At 28.2% G+C, this 13591-nt stretch overlaps 2 protein-coding genes across 4 annotated transcripts in view; one reads left to right on the forward strand and one right to left on the reverse strand.

The window, feature by feature from the left end:
- The window catches only part of LOC107453302 (suppressor of lurcher protein 1), a 1038548-nt gene that overhangs the window by 846347 nt on the left and 178610 nt on the right, over window positions 1–13591 (reverse strand). The gene's annotated exons all lie outside the window — the stretch shown is intronic.
- Window positions 1–13591, forward strand: part of LOC107448912 (uncharacterized) — a 43708-nt gene that overhangs the window by 12769 nt on the left and 17348 nt on the right. For 2 of the 3 annotated variants that reach the window (XR_011637414.1, XR_011637413.1), the window contains one exon: window positions 670–1073. The exons of the other annotated variant lie outside the window; for it this stretch is intronic. The gene's annotated coding sequence lies outside the window, so the exon portion shown is untranslated. Of the gene's footprint in view, window positions 1–669; window positions 1074–13591 lie in introns of those variants that run through there. 3 annotated transcript variants of the gene reach the window in all.

Raw genomic sequence — 13591 nt, forward strand, 5'->3', positions numbered from 1 at the left:
CTATAATGAACAAAGAGAAACTCGAGTCTACAAAAATGTGTAAAATGTGACTTTTTTTCTCAACTGTTGTGTCTCGATATCATAACTCTTCTATCGTATGAAGGTTAATGGAACAAAACATTATTTTGTTGTATTGAAAAACACCAATAGAAGAATTTATGTGAAAGAATTTGTTTTCTATCCTTCAAGGGAGAAATAAAAAGTTTAAAAAAATCGATAAAGAAAAATGTTTGACGGGTATCACATCACTGATCACAGATGATTCCTTTTCTATTTATTTTTTACGCCTTTGATCTTATTCTTCTAAAATATACTCTGTCTAAAGAAAATTGTTAAAGATAAGAAAAGACTATTTTTTAACTTAAAAAAAATTTAATAATCGGTATGGGGATACGATGAAGCTGGATTTAATCTATTACAACGATAGTAAAAATTAACAGAATTCAGGAAATCATGTTTATAAATATTCTTAGCTTATGTAATAGAAAAGTAATCATGATTAAAGGTAATCAAAATTTGCGTTTACAGTTGTTATCGTGATTACAAATAATCAATTTCGCTGTTGATTATCATAACTATATCTGTGAAATATGATCATAAATAATTATGATTAACAATCACAATTGCAAATATTATTTCTAATTATAAAATAATAATAAATGATTGCAGGGCATTGGTGGCTTAGGAGATAAAACGCTTGCCTCCCAACGACGTGATCCGGATTCGAATCCCAGCGATGGCTGGTCGATTCGAATTCTACACACGTACCACACAGACCACAGTGCTGACGTAAAATATCATCAGTGGTAGACTGCTTATGGATTGGGGTCCATTTCTCGTCAGGCTAATCATCGGAGGATTTAGTGGTTTTCCTCTCCGTCTAACACAAATGCTGATAAATTACATCAAAAAGTCCACTATGAAGACAAATTTATCCTATATACTTGATCCAGGCGTTCCCTTGTCTTCTGGATTAGGTTCAAAATTACATGGCTTTGAAGTTGAACATTGGTAGTCGTAAACTTAAAATCGGGTCAACTGTGCAACGACGGTTATAAAATAAATTATTTCAATTGCAATCATTCTTATGTTTCTTAATATTTACGATTAGAATTGTAAAAAAAAATTATTTTAATTTTTGATTACAGTTTTAATTATGATTATAAACAATCATATTTCACAATTCAATTGTAATCCTAATTATAAATGATAATGAGAAACGAATGTAATTATAATCATTATTATAATGACTGTTAGCGTAATCAGGAATTCTGATTATTTATAAATCCAATTAGACTATAACCGTAAATTAGGATCAATTTTGTTATTTTTTAGAAAATTATGTTAAGACAATGTTAAATGGCAAAAAAAATACGTAACGGTTTCATAAATGGCAAATTAAACTCATGAATTTGGGTTTGTTTTCATATTATGAAGCGCGTAATCACCTACACAGCACAAATCATAATTTAATATTAAGTGGGTAATAAATATCGAAATTATAATGCCGTATAATCTCAGAAGTATTTCTGAAATCAATCTTTTAATAGTTTCATGTTGTATGATAATGTAATTTTAAGAGATGATTTATTTTAGAAATATAATTAAAGTATTTTAAACACGACAGAAAGGATTAAAAAAATATTTTACTACATACTTATATTTTTGAAATTACTTGAAACCTAATTATTACCATTCATATGTATTTAAGCTTGCTAATAACTTTATACTTATGAAAACAATAGGATTTATTTTAAATCATTGCAACTTAAAGTAAAACTCTTAACGAAAAGTTTGTTAGTTTTTAAAACTGCGGTTAGCGAGCTAAACTTTTTTGTTTCTTTTTTTTAATATTTGCTAGTCTCAAACCTTTTTTTAACCAAAAAAAATTTCCACGATAATGCTCTTTCGCTTTTTGCTAAAGTTTTTAAGATAATCCATTTACTTAAAAAACTAAAAAAAAAAGAAAAATCGAACGTGGTTTAATCTGCACGTAAAAAAAAATATTGGAAAAACTGTTTCTTATAAAATTGTGGACCCATCTTCCGTTCCATTAGAATTACTTGCAGCATTTGATATATAGTGTTGAAGTCCATTTAAACATTTTAGATTTTTTCAAGTACATGTATTGTTATATTCTGGTTGAAAAATAAATTGTATTAAACGCGATCGGCGAGCAGTTTAGAAGACTTCGAGAAATATTTGCATCTCTCATTATCTGGAATTTTGGTAATATGGCATTTCAGCAATTAAGAATAAATAAATAATTCTCTAAGAGCAACTGTACTAATAGATTCTTAACTCACAAAAATTCTGTGTTACCAAATTCCGTTTTAAAAATACGTGACTTTTTAATACTTCAAATACTTTTTTAACAACATCAATAAATCTGTTTTCCAGGAAAAAATTGCAATAATAAATCAATGATAGCATTAATCATCATGGGTCATGATAACATTAAATCAATTCTAACCGCCTTTACTAGCAATATAAGGATTAACTGTATTGGGTTAAAAGAATTAGAATCATCATATAGAGACGTTAAGAAATCATTGCGCGAATAAGTTGCGACAAATAAAATCTGGAAACCACAATAAAATTTTGCACAACTGTGATAAAAACTATTAATAAAATGTATAACGTTCTAGTATTCTGCTCATTGCACCGAAAAAAGAATTTTTGTAAAATTACCGTATTCTATGGTAAAGTTATATGTGTTCATGCTAAGAATACCATAATTTAGATAATATAACCAAAATATACGATATTTTAACCATTCATTTGGTAACTGTTTACTTGGAATTTTGATTTCAAAAAATTATGACTCTTATTAACACGCATTTAGTAAAAAATACAGAACATGAAAATAAATTGAACCTATAAAGGATTTTTATGCTATTCTCTAATCATAAAAAATTTGCCAAATTTTATCAAATATCATAAAGCCATATTTAATAGTTAATTTTACCAAAATCCTTAACAAAACATTGCTATATAAATTACCGAGCTTTCTGGTACTCCAGAAAGATGGTATTTAACCATATTCTGGTAGTTTTGACAAAACTTTTTTTCTCAGTGTAAAACATTTTAATGTCTTTAAGATCTTGTCATTATCAGTATTTTATTGATTATATGAAAGGGGGTTGGTTCATGCAACAAAAAAAAAAATCTGCTAATAAAACGTTTTTTTAGATTCAATTGTGAACTTACTCAGGGGGAGGATTACGAAAGAGAGAAACTTAAAAATCTCCTACTTAAAAAACGAAACGAAAAAGGTATTTTCTCCCGAGAATTTGTTATTTTGAGTCGAGTAGGGTGAAAGCTAAATCGATCGGCAAAAAAATTTACTAATTAAGCTGGAATTTTTATAATCAAAAAGACATTTAACATTTCTTACTACATTGAGAAAAGAAATAATAAAGGTAAAACTACCGGAATATGGTAAAATTTACCATGTTTCTGGCTCTATAGGAACACGAAAAAGCTTGGTAATGTTTACTAAAGCGCCTTGATAATGATTTTGGTGAAATTAACAATAAAATACGGTTTTAAAGTGATAAAATGTGTTAACAGTGATAAAATCTGGTAATTTTATGAAGATATCTTAGAGTTTGGCAAGCAATTCATATTTTCGATTAAAATTACTTTTCAGTATTCCTTATTTTACTAAATGTGTGGTAATAAGGACCATAATTTTGGAAAAAAGTGTTCCGGAAAATGTTTGAAATGTTCCGGATGTTTAGAAAAATTATTTATTTTCAAATGAATAATTTAATTATAGTATTTTTTGGTTTTATTTATAATGCAACCCCCTCCAATAAAAGGCCAAGGGGAAGGCCCAAAAAGAGATGGAAGGACTGTGTAGATAAGGATTTTGCCATCCTAAAAGTAAAGAACTGGAAAACAATTGCTGGGAGAAGGGCAGAATGGGAAAAGCTTCTGAGGAAGGTCCAGGCCCACAAAGGGCTGTCGTGCCAATGCTGATGATGATGATTTATAAAAATTATGGTATAATTTAAATATAGTATTTTTTGGTTTTATTAATAAAAATTATGGTTTTCTATCTGAAATGTCATTACCATACAGCAAGGTAATTTTTCAGAATTTCTTTTCTTTGTGAACTTTTCTTAAAGTAAATAAAGGGTGAATAAAACAAAATATAAAATAAAATTATTATGCTGCTGAAAATAACTTTATATATGAGACTATAACTTTCTATAACATAACTTTATAGTATGAGATAAAATTTGGTAAACGGGTTAAAATTTAATAATTTTATCATGATACCTTAGAGCATGGCATACAAACTATTTATTTGATCCGAGTTGACTTTTCAGTTTTGTATTTCAAACTAAATATGTGGTAATAAGAACTGTAATTTTGAAAAAGGGAATTTCCTGAAAATCGTTGCAATGAATGGTTTAAGTACATTATATTTTGGATTATTAACTGGAATCATGTTTTCTTTTTTTACCAGAAATGTAATAAATATACAGTATGAAAATTTTTATCAGACTTTTTTTACTCCGTGTAGATCAAATGAATATCATAAAATTTTCTCCGTTTTTGAATCCCCTTATTAAGTCCAAGATGGCGGATAAAGTTCACTTCAAAAGAGGAGACTATAAAGTATAAATTTGACTAATACGTATTCAATCGCTTGACATTTTTTACTAGATGCGTAAGGTTCTGGCAAATAGGTCTAAGTCAAAATGTATACCTTTAGAAGTACATATACTAAAGTCCTTACATTTTATAAATTATTAATCCTATCTGCCTGATTTTGATTTCATGCGTTCGAGCAAAAAATAATACTTATTAAACAATACTTCACTTGCCTAGATAGTATTGTAAAAGTTTCACCTTGTTAAGCCCTTTCAGTAATTTCAAGATGGTGGAAAAAATTCACGCCGAAAAAGGGACGCATTTCAGACACTAAGTATCCTAAACTGAAGGTACTACTTGGACTTTAACTAAAACTGTTAAAACAATTACTAGTTAGCGCTAAATAATTCTTAAGGCATCTAAGGACTAGTGCAAAAACATGAATTGGAGCAAATTTTCTGAAAATGAGTTTATTATAAATTTAAAATCTCTGTATTCTTAGCTTTCTAAAAATACTTTAGTTTTGTTTGCACTCTAATTATTAACAAAGTTAAAGCAGTTTTGGTGCAAGATGATAACAGTGGATTGACTAATGATTATGAGTCTTTAAATGCGTTTATCTCAAAATTAGATTGTTTTCACATTTTACACTGCCTTAAACATATATCTCAAGTTATTTTTAAAATAATTGTCAACAATTTATCATGAGTATTTATGATTATAGTACGCATCTTTTGAACTACAGACTAAGAGAAAAAAGTAGAATATATTATTTTTATGCATGTTTTTTCCTCAAAAAAACTGCGGACATTTTTAAAAAGTTGCTTTTTTACTACATTAATCCCTAACTCAGTAGTATATACACTTGAGTTTAAGATAATAGTTCAAAACATAGTTGATAGCCTTCTAAATAAAGTCCTCAAAGGATTTTTTGTCTTAGGCGAAAGAATTTTTTTTTAGAATTTAGCGTAAATACCTTTTCTATTTAAGCTGAATTCTAAAAAAATTACTATTTTCACCTAAAAATGGAGATTTCTAAATAATAATAATATTTTTTGTTAGTTTTAAAAGTTTTTTCACATAAAGCAATTAAATTAGTTTTTTTTTCAATTTCATACTAATGTTTTTTAAGAAAAATTGTCGAAACTAGTCGGAAATCTTAATTAAAGTAAAATAAAAATTCTTTATAACTTCAATATGCAATCGTTGATGGAATTGTTTTTATGGAGAGATTGTTGCTATCAGCAAGTATACACATTGATGCCATTGTATGTAGATTCATATCTTAATAGTTAACCGTGAAGATAGATCAGATATTTTAATAGTTACTGTCCTTGGCAGAGGAGTAGTCACCAAAATTCCCACCCATTTGAAGAGTGCAGCAAGATTGCTGAAAAAGGCAAAAGATTTTTCGTTTTTTAAGGAAGAAGATAAAATGCCTTGAGTTGACGACATCCATTTGCTTTATCATCATAAATGGTTAAGATTAGAAGAAGAAAATATGGTGATATTATGTTCATTTCTAACTTTTCTGATTTTTTAACTTCTCCGATTTTGCCCTTTTTCTTATTAAAGCTGCAGAAAAATGTATTTTTCCCAAACACAATTTTATCTATATATCGGAAGAGTCTATTAATTTTTATCTCGTAATAATCATACAATAATAGTTTTTTTTTTTTAATTTTAACATTTTAACGATGTTTCTTAAATTTATCGTAGTAGCGGATTTCTCGTATTAAGCCGTTTTCGTTACATCGTGATTTTAAGAACATGCAAACATCTAACATGAAGAACATGAAGCAAGAACATCAAACATCATTCATTTAAGGATCGTTTCATTAAGTATTGATCATTTAAGAACAGCAAACGACAAGTAAAGGTAATTTTTTTTTATTAATGTTGAGTAAAATTTGATGAAGTAGATAGTTTAAAAAAGTATTTCGGGTCTATATCGGTCATGAATTATATAATCATTTGGTTCCTTAAAACTTCAGTTCAAACCCCTCTGAGATGAAACCTCAAGAAGAAAAATATATTACGCGCATCTTTTCACCTTGAATTCAAAGAATAGGTTTAAAACTCATTTCCGCAAACCGTGAATAAATTTTCAAGACTTCTATCAATGTCACTAGAGTAAAATAAAGGGAAAAAAAGAAATAAAAATCAATGTTCCACTCCAGAGTTGACAGGAAAGTGACCGTAAATAATTCCAGAAGATCCCGTGCCAAGGGCTGCACATTTCTGACGCAATTTTGGAACTTTCAACAGAAAAGGGGGAAGACTGATGGAACAAAATCATGCACTCTAAATGTTGGCATGCGCTTGGCGTGCGCAGTGAAGCGTACTGTCATTCAATGCCGTATTAAGAACAAATGAATGGGTATTTTGGAAAATTGTAAGTATGAGAAATATAATTTCTATATAAAGCAACAATGCTGTCTTCGAAGTTGTAGATGCATTTGCACACTAAACGTGAAACAAACATATCATAACTTCATCATCTTTTGGTAAGTTAAAACTTATTTTTTTATTAGGAACACAATAAACTCATTTATATTTATAACCAAACTTTTTGATGGAATTTAGTGTGGGTTGATAGTATTTTAATGCTAATTTATAATACATTTTGCTATATTAATGTTAAAACAACGGTTTTCAAGACAACATTTTATAAGTTCATAATAACTCCTTCTAGTTTACTTTTCTAACACGGTCTTATTTAACTTTACAATTTCAATAAGAATAAAGTCTTAAAAAATATTAAAATTATATTTTTTAGAAAATTGTTCAATAAAAAAAATATTATCAATATAAAGTTACTTTCTGTAATATAATAACTTTATTTTATATTATTTTTATGCACCTTTTACTTACTTTTTGAAAAGTTCAAGAAGAAAAAAGTACTTTTAAATATACCGTGCTGTATGGTAATGACATTTCTGATAGAAAAAATCATAATTATTATTGATAAAACCAAAATATACAATACTAAATTATTAATTTGGTAATTTTTTCGCTCATATGGTGATGTTTCACAGGAAGCACAGTTTTTCAAAATTATAGTCCTTATTACCACACATTTAGTAAAATATACAATACTGAAAAGTAGATTTACTAGAATAAATCAATTGCTTGACAATCTCTACGATATCTGGATAAAATTACCAAAATTTACTTCTTTCAACAAATTTTATCACTTATAAAACCATATTTTATAATTAATTTAACCAAAATTATCAATAAAGCACTTCGGTAAAAATTACCCAACTTTTTGGTGTTCCTATAAGATCCAAAAAGACGATGCATTTTATCACTCTTTTGGTTTTGACTATACTTTTTTTCTCGGTGTAGAATTTACGTTTCTAGAAATTAATATATTTTCTCTTGAGAGTTTAACAGATAATAATTTTCTGCAATCAAGAATAATAATTTATCAAAATTTATAAATAGACTATACATAAATCATAGTCAAAAAAATCCTTCAAGCGATGATTAATTACTAAATTTAAACAAAATTTTATTTTTTGTTTTCAATATCCTTTAAAAAAAGTTTGTATAGATTCATTTTAAGTGAAATTATAACTCTTCTTTTTTTAAATATTTTCGGAATTTTTAATTAATTTTAAGATGAGTTGTTGAAAGTTTAATGCTAATTTATAATGATTTTATTATATTAGTGTTCAAACATTATTTTAAAAATATATTTATTGAGAAATAAATTACCAATCTGGATTACTTAGTCAAAATATTTTTGGATTTCTTATAATTTACATAAGAATAAAAAAAAATTAAGGTTAAACAGCAAATCACTTTGAACATTGTTTTAAAAATATATTGAAATATGCATTTTTTTTTACCTAAAATAAATCTTTTTATATTAATATAAAGCAAAACAAAGAATAAAACCCCACAAAACCGATTATTCTATTTTTTAACAAATATTTACAAACTGGTTTCATGATTTTAAAACCAAAAGCTAAGAAAAACAAAATTTTAATATGTTCTTTTCTCAAAAGCAACACAAAGATTACTTTAGCCACAAAAATGCTTTACTCAATGAATATTCTCCATATTTTAACGGACCACTCTTTAAACGTCAACCGGGACGCATTAAATACTAGAATGATCTCGTGTTTCCCAAATGACCTGTGCTTCTGGAATTTTCCTTACGATATCAATTTCGGCATCTTGATCTAGTTAAACTATCTACCATGCAACTAAAACTTAGTATATGACGAGTTTCGCCATGTTTAAGGCGTTACGCCGCGAAAGGCATAAAATAAGATGGCGGATATTAGATAAGCAACAGTGATTTTTCGGTCCCCAAGGTGATTATATACTTTGTCGAGGCAACAAATTAGATATTTAATAACATTTTTTGTAAAAATCTCGACTCTAATCGTTATAATTAAGGAGTGTGATTTAACTTTTCGGGCAAAATTTAGGAGGCATTTGTTTAAATTAAGGTAATGATCTCCTAATAATTAAGAATGGAAGAACGAATTATTTAACTTATACTCAGTATTTTTAATAAAATTAGTCTCATTATTTCTGACTATAATATTAAAAACTATATTTTTTTAATTACAGATGAGTATTATTTAAATATATTACTTGGGAATTTCGAAAAATAAAAAAACAATAAATTAGCATTTAATTTGAATTTAAAGTACCTTTTTAATTGATTTCATTCAAAAGGGAAGAAGTGAAACGAATGTCTTAATTGACTATTTGTACTACACTGAAAAAAATTCTCAATCAAATTACGGTATAAAGTACCGGCACGTTGAGTGCGTCATCCTTAACATCCACTTTACCGCAAAATCAATTTTTTACCATGAAATCTATTTTAACGTAAATCCATTTTCATTGTAAGATATTGTACAGTAATATTTATATAATTAGAGTGATTCAGAGATTTTATAGCAATTATAACCACAAAAATTACGGTATATCAGATTTTTTTGCTGCGTAGCATGTTCCGTGTGAAGGAATTTTACGGTAAAACGTACCGACATCCTGAGTACCTCCACTTTTTATCACAATTTGATCTGGAATCCTTTGCAGTGTAGTGTCATTTATTTTTTTAATTATTTTTTTTGTTAAAAAAAGTTAGGATTTAATGGATTGCCTTATTCATTAAGAGGGAATTTCATGAAAACCATATTCCTTATGATAAACTTATTTAATAAAGAAAACAATAGAAAGCAATTTAGCTCACCAAATTTTTGACATTTTTGTTTTATTTTTTCGTTAAAATTTAAAACTTTTGAAACTTTGGTGAAAACCAATCGTAAGGGCTTAAGTTAGCTCTGCTTTATCAGAAACAAATTTTTTTAACTAAAGTGAGTGTAAGTGAACAGCAAAATTATTTGAGAAAAATGTAAAAACAAATCTAAGTGTATTTTAGTTGTAAAATTTGAATTTTTGGTGGAAAAATCTGATTTTTATGCGAAGACAAAAATGATTTCAAAGTAATCGTGGATATTGGTGAGCAAACCTAGCGAGGGATAAAGCCAATAATAGTTTATAGTTCACAAACAAATGCGGAAATTTATAAATCCATAACTGATGTTCCTTTTAGATTTAATATTGTTTTTGCCGTGTTTATCCATAAAAGTTAATTTTTCTCTACATTCATTGCTATGTTTGATCTATTTTTGGAAATTATTTCGTGATTTTAACTTCCATTAATATATTTAATTTTTTTTTAAATATTTACACTCGCAGATTAAAAAAAGAATCCTGTTAACATGAATAAACATATGTTGTAATTTTTAGCAACCTTAAAATTGGGATTTATGTCGCGATCTTAAAATTTGACTCAAATAATCACGAATTATAAACAAAACAAAAAAAATAACACGAACCAAAGTGGCATTTACATCCACTTTTTTTTATGCTTTAAAATGTGATGAAAAAGAGAATTGTGATACTTGGCACAAGCATAATTAATTTATACACAAAATAAAGACATAAAATGTGTGCCAAATAGTGCTATCTTTATGCGAATATAAAGTTTTTTTTTCCTTCCTTTTTTATAAGGGGAAACAAAACGAATAAATACACAAATGCTTTGTAAAAAAAGAAATAAAACATGGAAAACCACCTGAATGTGTAAAATTTCACCGAAAGACACATTTTGGTGTGAAAAGAGAGCAGATATAAAATTACCATATTCACGCACTTTCTCTAGAATAAAAATGCATAAAACATGTTTAAAAAAATATTTCAAAAAATGGAAATTGTTTTACTTCTGCAAACAAAAACTTGCCATAAGTACAAAATATATATATATAGCAATAGTAAATAAAAAGTTCGAAAAAGTAAAAAATAAAAGCATATAAAATGTTTTAGAATTAAAAAGATTATAAATAGATTTATTATTTAATATTCGTTGATTCGTTGATATTCCAAAAATGACCTTTTTTGATGTACCTTTTCTTAGCATCTAAGCAAGATATTGCTTCACTTTTTTTTCACAGAATATCTAGATAAATCGCTCATGGGCTACAATAGTGGCACAACTCAAAAAACACGAGTTTTGGACTAAGAACAGGTGCAAGTAGAAAAATACACATTCTTTTCAGCAGCAATACTTGCACAACTCATAATTTAACTTGAAGGTAATCTTCGCTTAAGCAAACTAAAGCATTTCTTATGCATTTTGCTTAGTAATGAAAATTTTAAACCCACTCATCTCAAAACTTGATTTTTTTTTTAGTTGTGCCGCTATTGCAGCCCATAAGCGATATGTGCTTACACTGTGATAACTGTTAATACACATCTTTGGCAGACAGAGAACTTTTAATTTTTTTAAAAGTTTCATCAAAAATCTTTCATTACTCAAAAAGAATTCCTGTTGACGGTAAAACATTACCACAGCATACAACTAATATAAATTCAAATAACCCCAAAAATTTCAAAGCGATAAAAGTAGATTTTTAGAAAAGGCACATCGATAAAGGTCAGTTTTAGCATTATTGATATATTACTTACCGACTCCCCTTAAATCAGGTTTCATAATTCAAAAAAATATCAGGTGATTTCACATTGGACAAAACTATGAAGATTTGTAAATTATAATTTTCTGCGCGTTTATTAATTAAAATTTAATACAAGTTTTTTGCATGAACATGAATTATTTTAACCTATTTACACCTCTGACTACACCGTAAGAATTTTAGGATAAAACCGACACTCAGGATGCAGGTACGTTTTACAGTACTGTCCATTTTTACTGGAACATGCTGCGGAACAAATATTCTGAAAAGCACCAATTTTTACAAAATAATTACTGTAAAATCACTGAATCACTCCAATTACATATATATTACTGTAAAAAATAGGGTATAATATTTCACGATAAAAATGGATTTTTTGGTCAATTGGATTTTGTACACAAAGTACCAGTACTTTTACCGTAATTGGATTCAAAATTTTTCACAGTTCATGTAATTTTATATAAGCACACACACACTACATTATATATATTGAACATTATATATATTGAACACCAGGCATTGAACTTTCGTTTTTCATCTCGGAAGATACCGGAAGTATTGCTCATTTAACGTTACCTGGTGGGCACCTTTGAACCTAAGTTACGGAGGCGAGCAGCATTTCCCTCGCGAAACTGCTGCAGACATCCGTTCATAAGGTCGGCTACATTCTGAGAACAACACACCGAGAGTACATCCATGCACTGAGCGGGATTTGAACAAAGATATAAAATTACACTTTTAATAATAATTATATTAATTGAGCCGTGATGCCTCAGGGGATAGAGAAATCGCCTTCTAATGAGTTGAACAGGGTTCGAATTCCAAAGATGGCTAATAGATACGAATTCCGCATCCGATTTGCACCGACTGCAGTTAAGAGGTAAAAATCCTCTGTGGTAAACGAATCACGGGTTAGAGTTCATTTGCCTCAGGCTAACTGTGGGTGGTCTTCGTGGTTTACCACTCCATCTAACGTAAATGCATGTTAGTTCTATCGAAAAGTCCTCCACGAAGGCAAATTTCTCCTAATACTTGCTCCAGGAGTTTCCTTGTCTTCTATATTAGGTTCAAAATTACGAGATTACGGAGTTGAACATTAGTAGTCGTAAACCTAAAAATTGGGTCGGCTGTTCAACGACGCTTATAAAATGAAATAAAAAAAAAAATATTAGTTGAGGGGAGGTTCAACCCGTCGTAACTAGATCCGTCCACTCCCGAAACTTTTTGATAGCTCCTTAATTTCATCACACTTCGTTCCTTGTTTTGATACCTGTGTGTTTTCGTCACGAAATTGTATGCACGCTCCTACTCTTTTTTCTAAATGAAGTTCTAAAAATATGCAACGTATACGTCATGAGCAATCTTTGATTTACAAACATTTAATTCAATCTATATTGTGATTTTATGTATACAGATTTGTATATCAGTGTATGCTGTAACGTATTGTTTATTATTATACAAACTTACGACACGATTGTTCTGGCATAAACTGGGAAAATAAATAAAAGTCTAAATAAAAATATAACGCAATAATAAAAGGCCTAGTTGGCTGATCTTCGTTGATAAACCACAATTCTCTCATGCAGTTATTATGATGCTGCATTAAAACTAAAATAAAGCTCTAAATTATTATGAAACCTACGTAATTTGATATACAGAAAAGTTCTGGCAAAATTACAGTAATATATTGCCACGAAAATTCCGGTAAAAGAATTCTTGTAATAAAAAAAAACAAATATAGGGTATTAAACCCTCTATTTGCTAATTCTTCCATTCATATGTAAAAGGTTTATCAGAAATTCTGCTTTTCAAAATTATAATTCTTTTAACCACACACTTAATACGAAATACAAAGCTGAATAGTAAATTCTGCAAAATAAAATGTTTTTTTTCATGTTCATGTATCATGGTGAAATTACAAATTTTATTACGCATTATTAAACCATATTTTGTTGTTAATTCTACCAAAATCATTGCCTAAA

The sequence above is a fragment of the Parasteatoda tepidariorum genome, chromosome 8, assembly GCF_043381705.1.
Source record: "Parasteatoda tepidariorum isolate YZ-2023 chromosome 8, CAS_Ptep_4.0, whole genome shotgun sequence".
In the NCBI taxonomy this organism is placed as follows: Eukaryota; Metazoa; Arthropoda; class Arachnida; order Araneae; family Theridiidae; genus Parasteatoda; species Parasteatoda tepidariorum.